Here is a 26,509-nt window from a genome sequence, read left to right on the forward strand (position 1 = left end):
GGAAGATGAGGAGGAGGGGCTGATAGCAATACAAGGAAGGATGGCAACTAATTGGGCGGGAACAGGACAGCGGCAGTGGAACGAGCAGGAGCAGGGTGGAGGTCCGCAGTGGCAAGAGTGGACCCCTCGAGGGGGACGAGGTGGGTACAGGAACCGAAGAGGAGGTGGACCACAGGGGTACGGAGGAATGGGAGGAAATGGATGGCAGGGTCCCAGGGGCCCTCAGGGGAGTTGCTGGAACTGTGGGCGATGGGGACATTACTCCAGGGAGTGCAGAAGTAGACAAAACAACGGGTTCCAGGAGGTGGAACAGTATGGCCATCCCCACCCGGGGAGCCCATACGGTCTCCCAATGGGACAACAGCAGCTAAGGAACCCTGGCCAGGGTACCACGGGCCAGCAACAAGGACACCAGTATAGGACACAGAACCACCCCCAAAACAATGACAGTATGCAATACACGCCAGGCAACCCTTTCGCAACAACAGCAAACCGGGCCCCCGCGCCAGCGCCTTACAGCGGCATGTCAGTAGTTTCCGGAAATGTCTTTACCGAGGGAGGGGCGACAAGATACCCCGCATAGGACAGCCCACAGAGAACACTTGCGTGTCCAGTTCTATCTACCACCCACAGTGCAGCAGAGGAACCATTGGTGGGGGCGCAGATAGGAGACAGGCAATTTATATTCATGGTTGATTCGGGAGCGGAGAAATCATGTGTCAGAGAGGGCCGATTCCCGTTATCTAACAGGAAGTTAGAGACGCAGGGGTTCTCTGGGGCTGTAATTGAAATTCCTTACACAGAAGCTTTGGATGTAACCATAGGGGGCAAGACCGTAAAAGCACCCTTGCTGTATTATGAACAGTCCCCGATAAATTTGCTGGGGAGGGATCTGATGAGTAAACTTAACATGACCATATCATTTACCGAAGGAGGAATAGTGTGTTCTACACCCGGGATATGTCCCTTGCGTGCAATGTTGGTAGTGCAAGCCTACACAACCACACAGGAAATACGGGGGCGGCCACAAAAGGAAGAAATGTTTATTGCAGGACTAAAGACTTTGGCCCTCATAGTCCCAGAGCTAAAAAACATGGATTGGAGGATTCCAGCAGAATTCCTCTTCCGCCCCATAGTGTGTCCGAATGCAACACCAGGATCAGTGGTGTCGTTGGATTTGCACGCTGTGCAGGTATCAACGAAACGGATCGCTGTGATTGGAATGGACGAAGGAGGATGTGAGTGGCGCACCGTACTGTGTACAAACGCCAACCTTGCCCTACGCGAGGTAACAGATGAGGATCTCTTTTCAGACACAGAAGTAGATGGTGAGATAGTAATGGAAATAGCGATGCCCTGTGACATTTTGATCCAAGCCAGAGAGATCCCCGTCCAATTGATGGCAGTGGTAGGAACACCACCGTCATTTTTTGATGACGACATGAGGCTAGTACCAAACAATTTATGGACGACAGGCCCACATGATGTAGGACTGTTGCATGGAGTACAACCTGTGAGAATAAACCTAAAACAAGGAGCTATCTTACCAAGAGTTAAACAGTATCCATTGTCCCGTGAAGCTGAAGAAGGGATAAAAGAGACAATAAATGCACTACTAGTACAAGGAATAATAGTGCCTTCAAACTCCCCATGTAACACATGTATTTATCCAATCAAAAAAGCAAAGGGGGGATCCTGGCGGATGATACAGGATTTACGCCCCCTCAATGATGTAATACAAAAAGAGTTCCCTCTAGTCCCGAACCCTGCATCCATACTATGCAGTATCCCAAAAACAGCATCACATTTTACAGTGGTGGACTTGAAAAACGCATTTTTCTCAATACCTCTGGCTGAAGAGAGTAGATACCTTACAGCGTTTACACTGGGGGGAAAAAGATATGAACACTGCAGACTGCCACAGGGATACTGTGAAAGCCCGAGCATATTCAACCGCATATTGCATGAAGACTTGGGGAACCTATCAGTAGAGAGTACGATTATTCAGTATGTGGACGATTTATTGGTGTGTGCACAAGACAAAGAAACGTGTAGAAAAGATTCAACAACGCTCCTGACTTTATTGGCCAACAAAGGATACAAGGTAGAGAAGGAGAAGCTACAGTATTGTCTGCCTGAGGTCCTATACCTGGGACAGCTCATATCGAAAGATGGAAAAAGAATAATTCCCGACAGGGTAGAGGCAATAAGATCGGTAGGAGAACCCACAACAGTGAAAGATATGCAGAAATTTTTGGGGATGTGCAATTATTGCCGAGCATGGATACTAGACTATGCAGCATACACCAGGCCCCTCCTACAAGCACTCAAAGAAGCACAACAGGAGAATGTAAAAATAAAATGGTCAGAAGAAATGAGCACATCGTTCAAATCACTGAAAGAGCTAATTTCAAGCGCTCCAGTACTAGCAAACCCTGATTATGGACAGGACTTTTACCTATTTTCCCATTGCAAAGGAACACTTATGACAGCGGTGCTGACACAAAAGACATCCTTAGGACACAAGCCCCTAGCTTACTATAGTGGTACTTTAGATGCCGTGATGCAGGGTCATTTCGCGTGCGAACAATCGCTCGCAGCAGCCGCATTTGCGATTGAAAAAAGTGCCACAATAGTAATGGGATGCCCTGTGACATTATTTGTGGAGCACTCATTATTTGCAATACTTGAAAGATCAAAAAGCACACTGACCACACAGCGGGCAACAGCATACGAGATTATATTGTCCAGCGCCAACATTCACATAGTGAGGTGTAAAACAGTGAACCCCGCCACATTCATTACAGAAGCGTGCACAGTAGAAGACATGCAAAATCACGACTGCGCAACCCACACAGGAGAAGGAGGGGAGGGCACAGTGGTGTGTGAAAACGCTCTCAGCGAGGGGGAAGTGTACTTTGTGGATGGGTCCGCATCAATTGATATGGACACGGGAGAAAAACACGTTGGCATGGCAGTAGTGAGATTAGAGGAAGGTGAGTTTGAAACATTAGTACAGTACCGCCTCCCGTCGCATTACTCTGCACAGGCAGCAGAACTGGTTGCGCTAATAGAAGCACTACACGCAGCAAAGGGCTGTGCAGTTACAATATACACAGACTCAGCTTACATGACAACGACCGTACATGGAGGTCTAGCAAGATGGGGCCGTAGGGGTTTTAGAAGGGCAGATGGAACACCAGTGCAGCATGCAGAATTGTTAAAAGAATTAATTGAGGCCCTACAAAACCCTACCTCCGTAGCAATAGTGAAGTGCCAGGCCCATACCTCCAACTCAGATGTTGTGTCTTTAGGGAACGCGGCAGCAGACGCCGCCGCCAAGGAGGCTTCCTATTTTCAGAAATACGACACCGGTGAGTTCATGATCAAGAACACAACAACCAAAGAACTGTCAGAAGGGTATAACATGATGTCCCTATCACAAATACTAGAATTACAGGATGGAGCTAGTGCAGAAGAAAAACTAACATGGACGAAACGGGGATGCAGCCAATCAGGGACAGATCTACTATGGCGGCAAAATAACTCAGGGAAAGTGGTAATGCCACTGCAGTTACTCGAAGTTGCATTTCAACAGTTACACTTCCCAGCACACAACACCAAACAGCACATCGCAGCAGAGATACAGGAAGAATGGTTTGTGCCCTGTCTCCAGGAACATGTGTCTCGATTAACAATGGAATGTACAACATGCCAGATATACAACTCAGGAATGACATTACGCACACTCCGGGGAACAATTCCCAAACCCATTGGCCCCTTCAGAGAACTGCATATAGATTATGCAGACATGGGGGAAAGGTGTAATGGCTCGCGGTACATGATCGTGGTAGTGTGCCCATTTTCAAGGTGGGTGGAAGCGGGACCATCTGCGCGACCTGATGCCAAAAGCGCCGCCAAGTTCCTAGTAAGGGAAGTGTTCCCGCGCTGGGGAATTTGTGACGTAATACGCTCAGACAACGGCTCTCACTTTGTGAATGAACTTTTCAAGGAAGTTACCACGTTATTGGGTATCAAACATAAATTATGCTCGATTTATCATCCACAAAGTAATGGCGTAGTGGAAAAGATGAACGGCCTGTTAAAGGGCAGATTATCAAAACTATGCTTCTCATTAAAGAAAAATTGGATTTACTGTCTACCCCTGGCCCTATTTGAGTTGAGAAATCAACCAAGTAAAGACCACCACTTGTCCCCACACGAGATCGTGACTGGGAGACGAATGAACACAGCACACTCTCCACTGCGTGAACACTCAGATGCTCACAGAAGCGCCGCAATATTGGGGGATGAGTTCACAGACTACCTAAGAAAATTAACAAGGGCAGCGCGCGCAATATCAAAGCAACTCTCCCCACCCTTCACTAGAGAAGAGGGAAATGTAAATGGATCTGTCACGGAGCCAGAGCAACAGCTACAGTTAATGCCAGGCGACTCAATTTATGTCAGAAGCTTCGTGCGTCGGTGGAATGCACCACGATTTCATGGCCCATACGAAGTAATATTTTGCACGCCCACAGCAGTAAAGGTGAAGGGTTTGAGATATTGGGTACACTTGACCGATGTACGCAAAGCATACAGCAATGTACACGAGGAAATAGATGAGGAGGCACAGACAACAGCAAACGATGCAAATGAGCAGGATGTCTAAATATTGGCTTGCGTGAGTGTGTGTGTCAACACTGGACCTGAATGGAATAATGTCAGCACTGGAATTGAATGAAATAATGTCTGACAAGAATACTAAAAAAAAAAAAAAAGAAAGTGTGTGTGTGTGTGGGATTTCTTTTTTTTTATCTAGATGAGTGATGTATAATTAGTGAAATGATAATATTATAACTTGTATATACCCTTGTCTGTGAATACCCCTCCCCCGCACCCCCGCCCGCTTCCATTCCCCGTCAAATGTATTGGCACAGATGGTGCCAGCAAAACGTTTACATGCATGCACTTAATGCACTTTTATATTTCAAACAGGAGCTTCCATGGCATCTAACGGGCAGCCTGCAACGGATAGAATTAGTAGAATGAGAGAATTAGTATATGAAAGATGCAGATATTCGTATGAGTGTGGATTATCAGTATGCATCACATTGTTTTTTATGATAATGTTTGGCTTGGTTACATATTGGTTTATAGCGTTCATCTCTATCGAGATGTACGAGGGGGGAGGGAGCAACAACACTACTAGACCAATTAACAGTACCACTGGGCCCAATACAACTGCAGATGTCAATACCAGGGAAGGTGATTTTTTGATATGGGACGGAACTAAACTTGTCTGGGGGTATCATACCACACCATCAAGTGTTGTGACCACACAAAGAGAAAAGCCGCATGGTAAAATACAGAGCAACACAGTGTCTCCACCAGGGGTATCCAGTTACAATGCCCACAGTCTCAACGATCGAAACCCGTCTGCCATATCCTGGTTGTATGACACCCCCACCAGCAAACTTGCCCACATTCCAAAAAACAATCTGCCAGATAGCGTCAGGAAAGAAAACGAAAAACTACTAGAAATGCACGAAATACTATATGATGAATGGGCCAAGGGGGGCGGGAATGAGAAAGGGGGGTCTAGTTTGCCCACTGCTCAGGGGGTTGGGAAGTACATGAGTAACAAGAACACCAGACGAAAGAGAGAAACAGGGAGGAAGAAGTATGATGAGTATTATGGGCTAGGTCTAGATAAGATGGAAGACCCACGACACCCCCATCAAACAAATAAGTGGTATGCAGACATGAGTGCCACAGCTAAACAGACTACAAACGAAAGCTGTTATGTCTGTTCCCTCATCCCCCATGCATCAGGTACACCCAAAGTATTGTTACCCAAAGAGTTGCCTATTGTGGATGCCCAATGTCTCCTTCATCTCACGCTGTGCAGGATTAAGAACACCTTCCAGGCACACGAAGTGACTTTTCAAATGCTGCAGAACGAGAAAACCTGTTACCCAAAAACGACAGGAGTAGTATGTTTGAAAGAACCATTTTTTGTGATAGAAGGGACACTTTTTTCTGACAACAAGCGGAAGGATGAAGAAGTGCTGTGCAAAGCGGAAGCACTAAGAGGTGTGGCGCCGGATAAATTACAGTGGATAGAGGAAACATGTACACCAGTATGGAGAGAGCACATTTCAAAGCTAACTTGGGTAACTGCCATTGAAAAGCCATTCAAACTACAGAGCGAAATGGACTATAAACTGTGTTTCAAAGGAGAAGGGAGAACCCCCATGGGAACAAACAAGAACTGCAACAAGACCCTCACCATCCCAGACCTAAAGAAAGGGACTGCGGCCCTCATGGACACGTACTGGGTGTGCGGCAAACAGGCATACCTACACCTCCCCCAGTCATGGAGTGGCAGCTGCTCAATGGCCACTCTACACTCGGCGCTAATGGTGATACCAGAAAGCCACATCGATGGGAGCAAAAGGACACAGGAACGCATGCAGAGTGTGGCTCAACCCACTGCAGAGTCACAAACATATGTCCTGTCTTCTGGAAGCAAGGGAGAAGTGCTGACCCGTAAAAGACGAGCATCAAATTACATATCAAAAGCATCATCAGAACTACTGGCCCAGATCCCAGACAAATATCGATTATTCAGCTCAGCAGAAACATTCTTTGCCTCACTGGTCTCAAGTGTCCAAGCAAGGGCAAATGCAAAATGGCTCCAGATAACACGCTGGGAACTGATTCAGCTGGCGAACGACACTGAAGAAGGATTCAATATCATCAGAGTCGAACTAAGAGCTTTACGACTAATGACCATGCAAAACAGGTATGTCCTGGACCTGTTGACAGCGATGGACGGTGGTGTTTGCCGAAAAATAGGAAGTGCCTGCTGCACTTTCGTACCTTCCGAAGACGCAGAGAATGGCTCCCTGTCCCATGTAATCGAAGCAGTCCACAACCTAGGAGAAAAAATGAAAATGGAAGGTGGAGCGGAAGCGAGCACCTGGTTTGACAACATCTTCTCCTGGGTTCCCTCATGGCTTGGAACAACTGTGAAATTTTTAATACCAGCTGTTGTGTTCCTCCTTCTACTTTTTTGCCTGTGCCAGGTGGGTCTTCGAGTCTGTGCTAACGCAGTACCAAACGGTGCAATGATGATGGTGACAATGGGCAACTCAAACGGTACAACAAAAACAATGCAAGAAGCACAAGTACAAACAGGGATAGATAATTCGCCCAGGTACCAACTGGTGCCCATATACCACGATAGAGATATTGTAGATAAGTTGTGGCACACCACCATCAAAGAGCCCCGTATACTAGAATGGTATGAGGAAGTTTGGGTAGATTTAGAAGCAGATGGTGGGTGCATATATCTAACATGTACTCCAGATGAATATGCCCGGAGAGGTGAGAGCTTAAGAGCAGTGTGCAGGGCATGGATGCCCATCAAAGGAACTCCGGCATGGGATGAGGCAGTGATGGACGAGGCAGAGTGTAGGAGGATAGAGGATTTAAAGAATTCGTTACTTAAGTAACGAAAGGGGGGAAATGTAGGGGAGGACTGGTCCAAGACGACCCCCCTCGCCTGCACTTTCTCCCCAGGTGAGGACTATGGCTCTCTTGGGCGTCTCCTCATGCCACCCGGGCCCAGGTGGTGGAGGGCTCACCCACTGGAGACATTGCCCGCACGTATTAATTGCCCACACGTATTAAAATTCAGCTAGGCCTAGACACCATTTTGTCTGGTAAAGATGGTGTGAGCTCAGCGCACTGTAGCGCGGCCCCCACCCTCGGAGAGTTTCAGTCATCCTTGTTGCCGCAGCACCCTGGTAGATCCGCTGCAAGCCCGTTCCCACGAACCAGAAGGACATGAGCCAGTGTAATGCACTAACATTGTAACAGTCACCTTCCGCAGTGTATCGTATCATCGCTCCCAGCATGACCCGGCCAGCAGGCTTAGGCAAAATAAAATGAACAGTAAAATGGTCGTCACAGGCCTGACAATCCTTGTATATTAATGTTTGAACCACTTGCAAAGGATGCTTTCCTCTCATAAAATCCCTTATATTATAAAAGCCTGTAAGATGTATAATTAAAAGAGATCATGCCCCCATGATATAAGCAACAATGAGCATACACCATTGCAGTTGGATGCTAATAATAAAGGAACGCACCAAGAACCTATTTGTTACGCGTATTACTGAGATACTTACACCCCATGGGCTCGCGCCATAACTGAACTAATGCTGCTAGAATACACGAGAAAGTGAATGTAACCAGACTGTGGAACTCATGTGAAGAATGCGCAAGAAATACACTTGTTTTGTATGTATGTCTAAGCTTCTTATGTGCCACCACCGTCACGTACCGTGGCGGGTCATTTCCCATGTATTCCACCGACCCGACTACTACCTCACTTACTGTATATGTATATATGCATATAATTAAATGCTGTAATTAACAAAACATAGTGTACGAATACGGTGTACAGACTGGATATAATCGAGACACATCCAGCAAAGTTGAAATGCATGTTTTAAAAGGATTTGAATAAGTATTATAGAATGTTCAAATGTTTGATGTTTATACCTAACTCAGCAACACGCGAGGGAGATACCTTTGTGAAATACCCAAGGCCATTCCCCCTCCCACCCTGTGAGGGCTGCCACAGGCATGAGAGCAGAGACCGCGCCGCGCTGCTTTACCTCCCCCAACCAGACTGGAGCCGCTTCAAAGATTTGTAATCCCCACTGCAGCACCCAAGGCCACCACCCGCCACCTGCATTATTTACAGCACAGCAGTAAACCTCTGCCTGAACGCACGGTAAACCTCACAACCCACCAGACCACCTCAGACTTATGGCCCTGTGCAATAAAGACACCCAACACTTTGACAACACACAGCGGAACATCCATCACAACTTCTAACAAGGCAGAAAGACATGTACCGCCCGTGCCAGGCCCTGAAGCTTAGCCCCTCGACCTATGGCCCCGGTCAACAGGACACTGGCAACCATGCCCTGACGTATCGCCCCCAGTCCCCTCACAAGGTGCATTCCTCCTGTGTTGCATTAACCTGTTGCATAACCTATTGTAAGATTTACTGAAGAAGATGACACTAAAACTGCTTGAATGACTGCGGTGTGCATGGCATAGGGCTAATAAGGCAGGAAGAGACATTCATCTCTGCCGCTGGCCATGATGGCCCCACAACACCGCCTGGATGAACTCCGCCACCCGGCCAGGCCCAGCCCAACCCACGAGGCTGCCCAATGACGTCTTCCAGCCAAAGCCAACCACATCACAGCAGCACCTATAGTTAGTCGTCGCCACCCAATCCCCATGAATTTGTGCCCCCTATAGTGTGTAGGTACTTATGACGTTTTTTGTAAATATATACGCCTGTCTTTGCTATTGTCAGACAGAGCGCTCTCGGAGTTTGCAGAGTTCTTTGCATGCCCTATTCAGATTGATAAACTCCCATTTACGCTCACCCGCACTCTGTCTTGGCCTTATTCCCATTTTGGGAGAGTCATTCATTGTCTCTCATTGCGGGGAGGATCGTGCTGTTTGGGGACGCTTGCCTTCATGATCCATCTTTTTAGAGTTATGTTCTGGCCCCAAAGGGGTGTGGTTTTCCCCAGCACAAGGTTGAATTTCTGGTTTTTCCAGTTCTGCCAAGCCAGCTTGCTCTCACAGGCAGTGCTCCTCCCCTTTGCTTCAGGAGGAAGCTACTTTTACAGCCCCCGTAATAAAACCTTTGCCTGAGTCAGGACAGGGCTTTGTTCAGAGCTCCTGTATTCTGTGGGGCTCCCCTTAATTCAATTATCAGAGAGATGGCATATCCTTAGTGTGGCCAGCAAAAGGCAGATAGGCCTGGGAACACAGCTGTGACTCAAGTTTCACTCCTGATGGGGGTGGCTGGTGGGCAGAATTCAGTTCCTTAAGCCAGGTTTCAGATAAAATGTCACTTTTTGTTCCCCAGTTTAAGTCAAGACAATTTTTTACATATGCAGCTAGAATGCTGATTCTAAGTTCACAACTATGACATTTAAACATTTGCAACCTATGTGACACTCAGAAATAGGTCACTCATTTCTTTTAAACATTTAGATTTTTAGTGTCTTTCAGTCCACATTTACTTAAACTGCTGAAATCCCCAGCTCAGCCAGTCTTGTTATAAACCTTCAAGTCACTTCAGAATATAACTTTACATTGGATCCACCTCCCAGTAAGTCTTTCTTTGGCCTGTTTTGGGTTCATTTATTCAGTTTTACAAAAAGTAAAATCTGGTGTTGTTTTAAAATGCCGGCTTTCTGATAGTGGTGAGTACTGGTACTGCACCCCTTTTTGGGATTTAAGAAAATGAATTCCCAACAGTTATGGGTTTGCTTTTGGTAATCAGCATTGCCACTCCCAATGGTTTCAGACTACTGGGTGGGTAGTCCAATGGTGGTTTTAGGCAGTGTCCTTCTGTGCCCATAACATCGGCAAAAATGAGTGGCAGCCTATTCTTCATGCATTTCCCTGTGCATTTTCTGGGAAGCTCTGGCCATCATGATGTTTTCCATGTCAGTACTGCAGAGTTTTGAGGTAGGGCTCGGATGCATGGGTAAATACATCCCACACCATTTGGTCAAGATATCCATCAATACTTAGCTGCAAAAAAACAAATGTACACTTGAGCAATTAAAAGCAATGTTCTTAAAAAAAAGGATAACCCTAGATACCAATGCTAGTCACAGACTTTGTATGTGCAGATAATCTTCACAATGAATGTTAAAAACCCAAACCACAGCTACAGCAGTCATTCAACTGAGACTGCTCTTCTATCTGCCTGTGACTCGCCTCTATCAAAAGCTTCTATCTACCGCATTCCACTCTTTCAACCACTCTCTTCTTCTCTCCTCTCTCTTCTCTAGGCTTCAAAGGTACTGTTCTTCACTGTTTTATTCTATCTTTCTAATCACACTTACACTGTATCATGGGCTAGTCACACTTCATCTACTCTTCCTTTTCAACAGCCTGTACCTTAGGGCTCTGTCCTGGGTCCTCTCTGTACGATTCCCCTTGCCTCCATCATCAACTCTTCGGTCTCATCACTTTTATGTTGATGACTCTCAACCTTTCTTATCCTTTTCTTCTTTCATTCCATCTATTCACAATACTCTTCTTATCTTCGAACCATTCAGTCTTAAATGTCTGATCATTTTCTGCATCTTAATGCTTCCAACACTGAGGTTCTTTTCTTCCCAGCTACCACTGTCCCCTCTTCTCTCCCCTTACCTCTTTCTTCTTTCCCCCTGTTTCTCTTCCCATCTCGTTGTCTGCTCCCAATCTTGGCATACATATTGATTCTTCCCTTACTTTGTCCTCTCATACCTCTGATCTTTCTTATTCTTGTCATTTTCACCTCTTCAATATTTAGAAAGCCAAGTCTTTCTTATCATTTCACGCTACCAAGCTACTTGTCTCCACCCTCATTTTTTCTTGTCTATTTTATTGCTCCAGCCTTTTCCCTGGTCTTTCTGTATATAAAATCAGTCCACTTCCCTCTGTCTACAACTCGTTGATACTTCTCCTTGTCTCTTGATCTTCTCCATTTCACCTGCTTTAGCATCTCTTCAGTGGTTCCCTTCTCAATTTGGATTGCTCTTTAACTTTCTCGCTTCATAATATAGCTCCTTCTTACCTCTCTACACTTACTTAATTTCACATTCCTGTGTATTCATTAGGCTCTCAATCTCTATTACCTCTCTCGGTTCCCTGTACTCTGTGTGCTCAATTCCATTTTCGCTCTTTCTTGTTGCTTGCACCCAGCATTGGAACACATATCTTCTTTGCTTTCTTTCCTCCTATTCTCAGTTCTGTTCTCGTCTCAAAGGCTGTCTTCTTTCCTCCTAAAAAAGCAATGTTATTAACCTCTAATGATGTATACTGTTTTTAATGTTTTGTTTAGTGCTTTGGCAGAAAGTGCCTCATAAATACAAATACAATACATTTTAAAAAAGGTGAGTTACTGTCAGAATGAAACTCCTTTCCACAGGTAGGAATTACAGTTTTTCTAGGGACAGTAACACACAGAAACCCAATGTATGGGACCCAGCACACTAACAATTATCACAGTAAATAGAGTAGATTTTGCATGAAACAAGGCGCCCTAGCAATGCATCAGTAAATTGTAATATACTGTATAAACCTTTTTTGAGGTAAGTACTATTCCTACCAAAAATAAGGTAAGTAATCCTACATTTGATAAACCATCCCCACTTCAGGAAACAGTGAATGTCTGCACAAAAGGATACACACCTATAAAGGCAGATAAGTTACAACACACCAAGAACTATTTTTGATATAATTGCACAGTTGTTACTATCCTTTCTAGGATAAACACAGTAAACGGCACAACATAAATATATGATATCACTTTTGAGTACGTGTGTAAAATGTTTGTCTACAATATGTAAGGATATATTGCATTACACATACAAATAATACCACATCTGTATAGATACCAGTGTTTCCAAAGGAAGCAACAAAATGGGTGTACATGCTGATGGCAGTGTTTTAAAAGCAGCCCATTGCGAAAGGTGTGCAGATTATAGTTTTGTTTTTCAATAGCAGCCAGTAAAATGAGGTGCTTATTTTAAAAGCACTCAGAAAAATGTTTTTAGTAGCAGCCAGCAAATGGGTGCGAATACCCAACAAAATATGCAGTCATTTTAAAATGCAAATGGGGACAATTTAGGGACACAGGTCAGGAGGCAAATAGAATTAGCCAGAAGGTAAAGAAGAGATGTGAAATTACATTGGGCCTGCAGTGACAAAGCAGTGTGTTTGCAGAATTCAATGTGCATTATACATTCAGATTGTGAGGATTCCAATCTGTGTAAATTGCATTGTGAATTAACCTATATAATGAAACTAATTTCCATTAACAAAATCCCTACTAATTAGAATTCCTTATTAACATGGCAATGCAATTAAAGCAGACTTGGATAGACTTTGTTTAATATTTTCATGGAGATGAAATATGCACAATAAAAGAAAAAAAACAGATGAATAGCTGCTTCTTGTGCAACTGAAGTTTTCATTGTTCTTGAAGGAAATGATTTGTTACATGCAAGCCCTTGTAATGTGATTGGCTTATGTGGTCAGAAGTTCTGGAGGTGTCATAACCATGTCAGGGAATGCAGAGCTAACTTTGATGGACAGACAGCGAAGATATAGGCAGTTGAGCAGAGGGATGGGGGCATTCATTCTGGGATCATGTTTCCTGCTGGTGCCTCGATCAGAAGGAGCTAACACGGCGAACGCAGAAGCTTCACAAATCTTTGTAAGTAAGGTATATATAATTGAGGAGTATGTGGAAATGAGTGCATTGCATTTATTGGCAGACAGCATAGGGATCTAGGTTTGAAAACAAAAATGTCATATTTTTCTTTGTTTCTTTCTGCACTTGTTTAAAAAGGACTGCATACCACGTTCAAAATCTCTTCCATTTTGCAATGTGTTTTTTTTTTCTTTTATTTCTTAGATACTCGAAGCTGTGCCCGCCGTTGGTAAGAATATGTAACTGTAATATCATGAAATGTAAGATTTTTCTTCTGGTTGTGCAATGCAGAGTGTGAAGCAAACAACAACAATATCTCAATTACCGAAATGAGACTGGTGCTTGGTTTTTGTGTTTCATTTCATGTGTCTCATGATCACTGTTTCAAGAGTAATTGGGAGATTTTGGTGTTTACACCACGGTGATAAAATATTTACGCTTTTTATTTTATTTTTTTATTTTTTATAGTTCATTACAAACTTTTAAAATATGTCACAAATTTCTTCTTCTTGACACATATATAACATTAAAAGAACGAAAAAAATCAATTTAAAATAAATCTCACATATTCTACTTTCATGATCACTTTTTAAGTCCATTCTTCCTTGCCACTTGCATAACATTGTCCTCCTTTTAGTTAGTGCTGTCTGCGCCCTCTTCTTGATATGTAATGACATAATATGATAGTTTATTTATATAGCGCCTATACACAATGTGTTTCAAAGCGCTTCAATGCAAGGGAGGGAACAAGAGAAAATACAATGACATTCTTACAGGCCATGAACAGTAAGGATCACTCTGCTTGTTTTTCGGTCATACTGATTTCAAGTTGTTCCAAGTAGAATATAAGCGAGAAAGTCAGCTCTTTGTCTGTTCCTGCAGCCATCTGATACCACCAATCTTGTCCACTCCTACGAGGGCGCCTTACGAATACTTTACTCAAGTATAATGTTCTTAAATCGCTTAACTTATTGCAATAAAGGACCAGATGTTTTAAGGATTCACTATCCACTTCGCAGAACCTGCAAAGGTCATCAGCAAGATTTCCTTTAGCTCTCAAATTCATCACCATTTTGGTCTGCATCCGATTTAATCGAAATTTTAGAAAGATCTTTCACTTTTTCTCACAAGGAAAGATGTTCAAATACTCTGGCAACGTGTTCAGAGCTCTTGCTTCTGGATCTATTTGGGCCATACATCTATGTTGGGCACATTGTTCTGAGTTTTCGCACCAGTTTTGCAACAGCAGGTTTTCTTTTACTGCTTTATTTGCACATTATTTAAACGCTCAAACTACAGATTGGCATTACACGCCGGTTTCACAATGCGATCGCGAGGGGTATTAATCCTAGTACACAAAAGACTCCCATATATGCTCAATACTGCTACACAAGACACGGGAGGCAGATTCGTACACACAACAGGAACCCTCTGGGAACGCACCATATCCATGACCGCTGTATATGCACCACCCAATCTATTAACCTCTCTGACCAATGACATTACGCCCCTACTTGCTACCAACTCTGCAGATCTTACACTAATTGGGGGAGACTTCAATGAAGTAATGAATGTAGACATTGACAGAACACATGTAGAGTCCAGAAACCCAGAAGCACGCACTAAACTAGCTACATTCACTAATGCTCTGAGGCTGCAAGACGTATGGAGATCATTGCATCCCAACACAAGAGAATACTCATACCACTCTGGAGCACATGCCTCACTGTCCAGGCTAGATTATTTTTTCCTAGCATTAAGCAATATACATGAAGCATGTGAGGCACACCTACACCCCAGAGGTATATCGGATCACTCTCCACTCACAATAAAGATTAAGACCAACAGATCAATCCCCCACCCAGCTGGAGATTAAACAGTTACTACCTAGGATTCCCAGAACTGGTAGAACATATTCAAAAGGTCACTGAATCATACTTTGAAATGAATATTGACTCTGTAGACAGCTTGATAACGCTATGGGAGGCACTAAAGAGGGTATTAAGAGGTGAGATCATAGCCTGGACCTCAGCCCACAGAAAAAAACATCTAGAAGCAATACGTGAAGCCGAAATAAAGGTACAGAACACAGAGGTTGAGCATATAACCCATGACCAACCCGCAACGCACCGTACTCTACAATTAGCACAAAAACAGGTGCAACACATAACTTTAAACAACGCTAAACAAGCACACGCAGCGATGCAAGCAAGGCTATATGAGACAGGGGACTAAGCCGGGAATATACTAGCATGGCTAGAACGTAGGGAGTTTGGCCTTACTCAACAGCCCAACATATTAGAACAAGAAATCACTGAGGAAGAAATAACCCAGGCATTGTCAGAACTCCAATCAGGGAAAACCCCAGTTCCAAACGGCTTCCCAGTCGAAATATGGAAGAAAATTGGCGCAAATGTAATCTTCCCGCACCTGCAATGCCTTTTTCAACACTCAAATTCACAGGGTTGCCTCCCCCCAGACCTTAGGAAAGCCACAATAATAGTTTTGCCAAAAGCGGATAAACCACCTGACAGGTGCAGTTCCTACAGACCCATCTCCCTAATAAACTGCGAGGCCAAGATACTTGCAAAGGTACTGGTCAACCGGCTACAGCAAGTTATACACACACTGGTACACCCAGACCAGTGTGGGTTCATGCCGCAGAGATCCACTAGACAAAATATATATAGACTACATACAGCACTGGAAAAAAATACCTGGGTTGCAGAGCCCCCTGGCCCTGCTGGCTATAGACTTTGAAAAGGCATTTGACTCTGTTTATTGGGAAGCAATATGGGCGATTATGCAACGAATGGGTATAGGACCGTACTTCATGAGCTGGGTTAAGCTGCTATACCATCTTCCCGAAGCTGTAACCAAGGTAAATGGGCATGTTTCAAATTCTTTCCGGCTGGGTAAGGGCACAAGACAGGGTTGCCCCCTGTCAGCTTTGATATTCGCATTAGCGATCAAGCCTTTAGCAATCCTATTAAGATACACACAAACATGGAGTGGATTCGGGCGGGCAGAAGACTGGGAGGACAAGGTGTCCTTATATGCAGATGACCTGCAAATATACCTACAGGACCCACATGACTCTTGCCCTATCGTGATGCAATTGTTAAAAAGATACGGCATGTTCAGCGGCCTTCGCGTCAACTGGTCTAAATCCACACTGTTCCCAGTGAGGCAGATAGACAATGCAGTGCCAGACAAATGCCCATACTGCATTGAAAAGGAGAAATCTATATACTTAGGCATACAAGTTACACATAAACTAACAGACTGTGTCCAAGAACTTACTCCCTATAACGTTAAGGTTCAAAGATGACATCCAACATTGGATGTCCTTACCACTTACTCTATTAGGACGCGCTGCACTTTTCAAAATGATGGCACTCCCCCGCTTTCTTTACATATTACAAAATGCTCCACTACCCATAGTGCCCAGTGAGTTTCATAGAATAGATCAAACACTCAGGAAACTGCTATGGAAAGGGCGACACCCACGCCTGGCACTCACGACCCTACAAAGATCCATATGGGAAGGCGGTATCGGACTCCCCCGGCTACAAACATATTACTGGGCCAGTCAAATGGCAATAACAAATGATAAACTACACGGGGACACCACACTACCGCACAATAGAATTCCGGATTCCAACCCACAAGAAAGACCCATCATGAAATACCTCTTTTGCCAAAGAGACCGGGCTGCAGTCCCATCCATGCAGACACATATAACTCTGATATGGTCAGATACTCACAAATACTTAGGCTCGGATGGAAAGCTAACTCCAGGACAACCATTGTGGAATAACAAACACCTCCCGGAAATGAACAAACTCCCTAAATGGCACTCCTGGTCCCAACTAGGCATTACGAAAATTGGGGACGTAGTGAGAGAAAACGAAATAATACCAGTCGAAGTTTTAGCTACCACCGTTACACTTCCCCCTAATGAACAGTACCACTATGTGCAGCTTAAACATGCGCTACAGGTTCATCTCCCCGATATGATAGACATGCCAGACTACTCCCCGCTGGAACGCAACCTATTCCCAGAAATGGTTAAACACAAAGTCATGTCCACCTTATATCGTGCCATAACTTCTTTCGCCACGAAAGAACTGTCAGGCTTGAAGGCCATGTGGGAAAGGGATGTGGCCGCCATACTTCCAGAGGACTGGGTGGCTGCACTAATGTTCCCCAGAGAGGTGGCTATCTCCTCCAGGTTCAGGTTAATACAACCGAAGATACTGCACAGAATCTATTACCCGAGGGTAGCAACTGGGGAAAAACCACTGACCCGCACTGCTTGAGATGTAAAATGGAGGAAGGCTCGGTTTATGGTCATAAAACTGAAATTAGAACTCTCAAAAAAAAAATCACGAAAAAAGGCCGAAAAAAAATATCTGTTTTTATGACGTTTTCTTTGAAATGGTTCACCTCCAACCCCCCTTTTTTCTATTTTTTTTTATTTTAACCCTTTTTTTTACTTACCTGACCCAAAAAATACATATATATAAAAAAATAATAAATTCGATATTTTTATTTTCTGCCTTTTTTTTCCGAGATTTTTGTTACTCGGGATTTTTTTTCGGCCTTTTGACCGACCACCGGAAGGCTCCTAATATCACATACTGTGGGAATGTGCCATCAATACTGGCAGCAGTGCTGCAGCGAACTGTCAAGGGTAATGGGCAAATGAATTCACATGAGCCCCAAACAACTACTGCTGGGAATAGAAGAGGATATCGAGCTAACACGTTATGAAAAAGCGTTTTTATCTACCACCTCTGCAATACTGAAATATAGCACGACTCTGGTGCTCTGCAACAGCACCGACTTATGAGCAATGGATCACAGATGTGGACATTTGTATTGCAATGGGAAAAAGAATATATACAGCTCGGGGATGTCCTGAGAAAGCTCAGAAAATATGGCAAAAATGGGAAGATGCACACTGAGCAGTAACCTATACGGATAGAGTGTGCTAAAACCCAAGGACTTGCAAGGGAACCCGCCTGCGTCATATTAATGTGGTAAAATGTCCGGTTATGCTAAGCTCCTCTGTATGTAAAGCAAGGTGTGGAACTACGAATGGGTGGGGAAAGGGAAGTATTGGTTACCCCGTTGGTCGGGGCTGTATGTTTTCTTTGTGTTAACAAAAAACAATAAAATGTTATATTAAAAAAAAGAATTTAAAAAAAAAATGAAGGAATTACCTTAGCCTTATAAAACTCCCAAGCAAGTTTCAGGGAAAAATTCCCATACTTTTTATTAATAGCAGCTCCCTGTGCAGACAAGAATTAGCATGGTTGCCATATTTTCAGGGTCATTGGATCATCATTTACGTTTGAATTTACTAAAACTCCCAAATAGCGTACCTCTGTTGTCACTTTTATTCAGGCTTTTCCAATAGTCCACTTAAATTGGTGTCGTGTATTTATTTAGCTCCCACTAGATTCTTCAAGACCAAAATCTCAGTTTTTCTTGGGTTAATAGGCATGCTGTTCTTATCTGTATACTCTTTTAAGGCCTGCAATGCTCTCTGTAGACGTATTGGAGTAGCATCTACTAATACAATGTCATCTGCATAGATCATGTGGCTTAATCTGTTACCATTGATCTTTGGTGCGGATGCGCATATTTCATCTAATGCTCTTCCCACATCCACAATGAACAGGCTAATTAGGGTGGCTCCTATGGGGCACCCTTGCTTCACACCACTTGATATTTTTATTGCTGATGATAGTGCTCCTGTTGCATCCAGCCTCACGGTTATTTCAGTATTTGAGTAAAGCTCTTTAATGGCAGCAAGTAGGCTTGTAGGGCATTTCAATTGTTTCATCTTCGTCCACAAAAGTTTGCGGTCGATGCTGTCAAAGGCTTTTGCTAAATCAACAAAGTCCAAATAGATTTTAGTTCTTTTGCTAATGGCCTCCATTTTTAGCAGGTTGATCAGAAATAAATTTAACCCGCAACCAATTCCTTTGACGAATCCAGTTTGGCGCTTATCAAATGCCCCGCTCTGCCTTATCCACCTCGTCAATCTCTTGAGTAATTGCGCAGCAAAAATCTTACCCACAATATCGAATAAGGCTATAGGCCTATAGTTAGTCGGATCTGAATGTATGCCTTTTTAAAAAATAGTCACTATTCTGGCTTTTTTCCAAGATGCAGGCAGCCTTTTCTCAATCGTTATGTTATTGAATAATTCAGTGAAAAATTCCGCCCATTCCTCTGGGTGCTGTTTCAGAATTTCATTCGTCAGGCCGTCTGGTCTAGGAGCCCTTGAGGAACTGAGCTTCAGGATGTTTTCTATAATTTCTGATTTTGTGAAACAGATATCCCAAGGATAAAAATGAATATATTGTAACCTCATTCTTTTTCTAAATATCGATGAATAGAGCTCTTTCCATTGAGCTTCAGACACCATATTAGTTTGAATCGCACGTTGGCTGGCATCCATTTTATTAATTATGTTCCAAAAGGACCACAAATTCTTCTGTTTCAGTGTCTCGAGCATCTTTACTGAGTCTTTTTGTAACATGATTATTTTGTGGGAGCGAAGCCAGCATTTATAAATATTTTTAGCTCAATTACACTCAGCTTTGTAGTTGCACTCAGGGTCATTCTTCAATCTTCGAATCATTTTTCTTAGTTCTCTTTTTTTAATAGCAACTTCGTTATCATAAATGTGTTTGTTCTTGAAGCAGCTATCTTGTTTTTCTTTTTTTATTTCTAGTTATGCCTGTAACAGCGCAGGAATTCAATGTAGTCCCGTGTTTTACAATTGAGCAGAGCCGACAAAGATTTTGTTAGAGCTAAAATTCGGTCTGTATTCATTATCAAACGGTTTCTCCCAGATGTTACATTTATTACATGATTCCATTTACTGCATTAAATCCAGTCTTACTGTTCGATCTTGATTTTTACTAAATTATGATCACTATGAGGCATTGTTATAACTTCTAGATTTTGTATTTATATTTTTAGATTCGCAGAAAAATAAAAATAGTCAAGAATTGTTTTAGACTTGTCACGTTACCATGAGGGTTTAGGGAGGATATCACCTCTAATATTTCCATTCATAACCATCATACTACGATACTCCATTTCATCCTTCCAGGCTTGTTTAATTTACTCTTGATGTTTAAGCACCTTTGCATTACACTTGTTTGTGCCATCTACTTACGAAATGCATTCCATGTTGAGATCGCCACATATTATTATTTTTGGTTGAATTTCATTGATCAAAATAGAATCAATTATTTCCACAATTAGGCCCACTCATTAGATGAATCCTGCTGCCAGTAGATGTTAATAATGTGCAGTTTTAGATGACTTTCCTGGTTGTTTCGTTATCTTTCAATTATCACTTGTTGTATATAAGGTAAGTGGTTGATTGCCTTTATTATCTGTAGATCTTGTTGTCGTTTAACCATTGTCAACAAGCCAGCCATCGCGCGACCCTTTGATTTCTTGATGGCTGGATTCACAGCAATTACAAAGCCTTCAGCAGATGGGGAGGCAACGAGCCATGTCTCCTATAGGCATATGATGTCCAATGGGTCTAGCACACCTGGCTTATTGTTAAATAGATGGCTAATGCCTCTTGTGTTCCATGAACCTATCTGCAGAACTTTTACTTTCTTATTTGATTGGCATTTACTGTTGTTGCTATCGTTTACGCTGCCTGCAAGCCAACTCCAATTTTCAGAGGCGTGTTTTTCCTTCTCATCCTGGCACGACAATGTGATTTCAATTGGTTTTTTCGCCTCATTACAAATTTCGTTCACCTTACAGGTTTCGTTCGATTTATTTACCCAGTTAGCCTCATTCACAGGACAAGGTATAGCACAATTGTTCAACCATTACCTATTGCTCACATTCTCATTTATTTTCAATTGAGTAGTTTTATTACCTCTATTAATGGTTTGCTCCATTTTTGTGCTTAAATCTTCAATCTGTACTTCCTTGATATCAAAGCCTCTAGAGTTTAATGCACTAGAGTTTGCGATAATTATATCTCTTATTGCTCTAGATTAAATGTGCATTAGCACCCTGTCCATTGTATGTTCATCAACAAATTCCACCGTCTTGATGTCATTTGTTTGTTGATACCGCTCTAAGTTGCAAAATGTGATTAAATAATGTTAACACATTGAACCAATTTAGAATTAGTCTTTCATCCACTTGCAAAATTCTTTCCAATAAGAGGCAAACATTTGAAGTTATGGTTTTTCTTTTATTCTCTGTTTGCCATTGCTTTGTACTTGGCACTCTTGTATCTTTCTTCCATTCATCAGGACATGTGGTGTTTTTCACAGATTTTCTTTCACCGCATCTATATTCCTCGTTTAATATTGGTTTTCCTGATTGATCACCACCTATGTTTTGTGGATCGCAGAAAATGTCTGTCTTGTCATTAGCAATAAAGCCGTAATTAAGTCTCTCCTCTGGGCCAGTGTAAGAAATCTATACAGGCTTTGTGCTTTCTTGATTTCTTTATTCGTTTCATTGTGATCTTTCTTTGGCGCTATTTCTATCATGCAAGTCCTTCGGTAGGCTTTGCCAGCAGTACTGTTTGTCCAGCTGAGTTTTTTTTGCTGATCTATCACTTGCCTCTCTACATTTCTTTCCACAGTTTCCTCTTCATCTTCTTCCGTCTCTGTGTCATATGTTGAAAGATTTATTAGTTCTTCCATTACTCGAATTTCATGATTTGTTTTCTTTTTCAGAAATATGTACCTTTGCATCTGAGTCTACGGTGAATTCAATCGGCTCCTATTGCGCTTTAGGCACTTGTTCAACGCTAGTGGCTTCGTTGTTTTTAATTAAATCTGTTTGTATCATTACACAACTATTTTATATTTCACAGAAATTTGCAAGATTTTCTTTGCATGTACATTTTTCCTACTAGGCATGTTTTTCATTTTCTTTAACCTTTTAACTGGAAGGTTTTTATTGTCATCTTTTATTGATGCCGCTCTCGCGTTTGTGCTATTAAATATGGCATATGTGCCTTCTTTATCCACAGGTTCCACCACTTTTTATTTGTGAGCAGCTTAAGGGTGTTTTACTAACCAATCTCCGTTGGCAAAAGTAGATGGAAATGAGTCCATCGGCTCTTCCTCTAGGCTAAGTACTTCTGGATGTTCTTTTTCCAACAGTATCTATTGATCATCTGGTTGTGTATCTCATTCTTTTCCCGAGTTTATTTCGTTATGATGTATTAGTAGGCTATTTTGCATTGTCGGCAACGTTACTGGGCATGGTATATCGCTTACTGTTTTATTATTGTTTCTGGGCACTCCATGTTTTATCACTGCCACATTTGATGCCTCATTTATACTACCATCTCTTACTTGGAAATGTTCTTGTGTTTGTTCCTTGCATCTACTGCATTTATCACCATTTTTTGTCTGTTGATTTTTTAGAATTAAAACAGCTTCTCTGGTGACTTCAGCTAAGAGGCGTTTATCATCTGCATTATTTGTTAGGTGATCCTTCAGGCTGTCGGAATACATTTCATTATTCCTGCAGTTTTTTACCACTTGAAGTCTCATTTCTTGTAACATGTTCTCCAAGTTAACTATTTTTGAATTAACCATAGCTACTAGCGTGGTTTGATCTATGGAGGTTTCACTCAGGCATTCATATAATTTCATCAGTGGTGCAAATGTGATCGTTAATGCTGATATTATATGTGGTCGTAACTCAGTAACCACATGCTCCACCATCTTTGAATAACTTGTCATGTTTGGTGTACCTTGTCACCCATTTCTTTTATTATGCAGCATATCTGTTACTCTTCTTATTTTTGGAAAATCCCTTTCCATAATTGAATTATCTGAGTCGGAATTTGACGAAGAGTCATCCGTTCCTTCAGACCTCTCAAACGCAGAGTTTTTTTAATATGTTTGTCCAAAGGAGGCAGTTTTTTTTTCTCTTGATTGCATTTCAACATTAATACTCGTAGTTGGCCTTAATGAAGATTTCTTATTTTGTGAGGGTGCAATGTTCTTTATGGGCGATAGACTAGAATCCACTCTCCTTCTTTTGTTGGACCGATCAGACTGCTGATACCGTGAATCGGCATTTCCTTCCTTTTCAAGGTTCTTATCAGTGGTTTCAACCCTTGAAACATCGATTGCCAGGCTCAGACTCTTTGTAAGATTTGTGAAGGTGTCTAATTTTGGCGGGCCTCCTTTAACGGATGCATTGATACTTCGAAGGTCACGTATCAGTTTTTCAGCTACAAGCAAGGAATTCCGCTTTCCAATTCTTTCAGTATTGTAATGTAATGCCTCTGTCATCGCATGATTAGTAATATTTTCTCCTTCAGCAATGTTGGTTACATTTTTTGAATTACTAAATAATTCTTCTTCGTTTGTCGAAAATACATTTTCATGCATGTATTTTTTATTTTAAATTTCACCTTCATTTTGTTAGCGGGGTCAGCGCTACACAATGATTGAATTTTAACTGTGTCATCCGATGCAACCGTATCAACATCAACATCAATATCAATAACGGACATCAGTTGGAAAGAGGGGCTGGAAACGAACGGGTGCATTGCACATTGAGCAGCAGGTATGCCGTTTAAGTTAATTGAAATATTAGAATCAGTTATTTCGTCATCATCATTATCGACATTTGCTTGCGAAAGTTCTGAACTGACTCGTTTCGGAGGGTCCCACTGTAAGCTCCCGCTGGGATTGCCGGGTTCCCATTGGAAGGACCATATGATACTGTGTTACTGGTGAGGCAGAGGCTGGGGCAGAGGCAGCTAGCCTCTCCATGAAACGAACCACCACACGCTCAAGCCACCAATTGCCTCACACTTCCTCACACCATACACACAGAACACTCAGTGACATTCCATGACGCTCCGCGTGAGGTTGCTGGTTTTCAGTAGTAAGCTCCTCCTCTACACAATAGAAGTGGTAAAGATACTCCGGCACACAGCTCAGTAGCAAGAGACCTGGACACACGGAACACTCAGTGACACTCTGCGACTCTCCGCGTGAGGTTGCTGGTTTTCAGTGGTAAGGTCCTCCTCCACACAATAGAATTGATAAAGATACTACGGCACACAGCTCAGTAGCAAGAGTCCTGGACACACAGAACACTCAGTGATTTACCACTGTACCACAAGAGTAAGATACCATTAAAAACTACAGCTAAAGTAAGCTAACACTAAACTACCACCAAGATAAGATAGTACTGAACTATTACCAAAGTAGGATAATACTGAGGTATCACCAACGGAAAGGACAATTTACTACCAAAATACCACCAAAATACCATGATACTAAAATAATATCAAATGAGGAATTAGCCCCAAAGACAAACTTTCTAACATACCATGGTACGTTGGCCTTGTGGGAACAGACTTTAGAGCAATTACTGGGTGTGACAAGTGTGTCCCACACCGCTATCCATGCATTAAAGGAAACTCATTTTGTGAGATTAGTGTAGCGCTGTAATTTAAATTCCAGTATGTCCCAAATTGAAGTCACATTTCCAGAAGTGGTGAAATATCTAGAGGCAAAGTTATACGCATATGGGGTGTGGTCATCAGACAATGCCATACAGTGGCATGAGCGCACTTGTGGGGAAGTGCAGAAAGAACCACTAGACAGCATTTTTGAAGAGGGCAGCATAATTCAGGTCTGTCTTATGAGGTTATTTAGGGCTAATGGCAAAAATTCTGAAAGACACTGCTTGGTAAGGCTTTGTACCAAGATCTGGTTAATTTTAAATAGGACTCTGTGCATGCAGGAAAATGATGCTGAATTGATTAGCAGACTAAAAATTGAATTAGATGGAGCTAATGAGCAGAAGAAAAAGTTAAAATCAGGGCTTGAGTTTATGTCAAAAAGAAATGTAGTCAAAATGCAATGAATTCGACACCCAACTGTCTCAGAGAAAAAAACAATTTGAAGACCGTGAGCAAGAACTGAAACACCTGAAAGGGTTAGTAAGCAACATTAGACAAGACAAAAAAGATGTCATCTTAGAGATGCACCCTCTACAGAAAGACAATTTGGAGAAAGAAGGTGAGCTCCAAGCCATTGAATAAGAAATAGCTAAATTGTTTCAGGAGAGGGACAAAAGGGAGAAAGAATTTGACCAATGCCAGATGAAAATAAGTCAGATGCATGATGTGATTAATAAAATGGACGATGAAAACACTTACCTGTGTCAGGAGGCAGACCACCTGCAAAAAAAATGTAAAGATTTAGAACAGCAAATATGTCATTTTAAATCTCAGGAAAAACAACAAGGCACCACATTTAATGGAATTTAGGTTAGCCCCATGTACCGGTGGCTGCGCCTGGTTGTAATGCCTTCGGGGGATTTGACTCACCCAGTGGGTGCACCTTAGAAAAGGAATGAACAACAGAATATTGCAACTCCAAATATAGCGCCAAGTAGTCCTATCAAGATAATGTAATCAATCAAGACCCTGATTAAGCCATTCAAAAAGGGGGGTGATTGTTGTATAGAGGACCACCTGGAAGAGCTACACAATATATTTAAAGCCCTAAAAATACCCAAGAAACAATATAGACAATACTTTCAATTAGCTCTGTATGCGGCCACAGCAAGCATTATCAGAGGTTTGAATGAACAGGAAAATATGTCATGGGCAGGATTTGACGAGGAGGTTAGGCATCACTTTTCACCATATCAGTCGCTGCAGGATGCAAAAAAAGGCACATATACAATAACAGCCAGGCCAAATGTGTCACCTTGCCAGTTTCTTCAAGAGTTAAAAAGAGCTTTCTCTCGCTTTGATGTATCTTTTAGTCCTAATTCAGTTAAATTTAAGACTGCTTATTTTTATGGCCTACAAAAGATATTATATCACAATTGATTCGCAAATTTATTCGCGAGAAGTCACTGGAGTGGATTGTGGATCAAGGGACCAAACTATATGAGGTGCTCTATTGCCAGAGTGGTGAGGGAAATAAAATAAAAGAAACAAGATCAAAATCTAAAGACGACTCAGCAACAGTAATGGAGAAAAGGTCTGCTAAAATGTCACTTGAATCAGCCCAAACTCCAGTCGGAAGTAATAGGACATCCGATCAGAGAGGTGCACCATAGAGGCTGCCACCCCACGTGCCAATGTTTCAATCACATGATCCAAGCAATAGAGAGAGTTACATTAGT

The sequence above is a fragment of the Ambystoma mexicanum genome, chromosome 6q, assembly GCF_040938575.1.
Source record: "Ambystoma mexicanum isolate Mex_15411 chromosome 6q, UKY_AmexF1_1, whole genome shotgun sequence".
In the NCBI taxonomy this organism is placed as follows: domain Eukaryota; kingdom Metazoa; phylum Chordata; class Amphibia; order Caudata; family Ambystomatidae; genus Ambystoma; species Ambystoma mexicanum.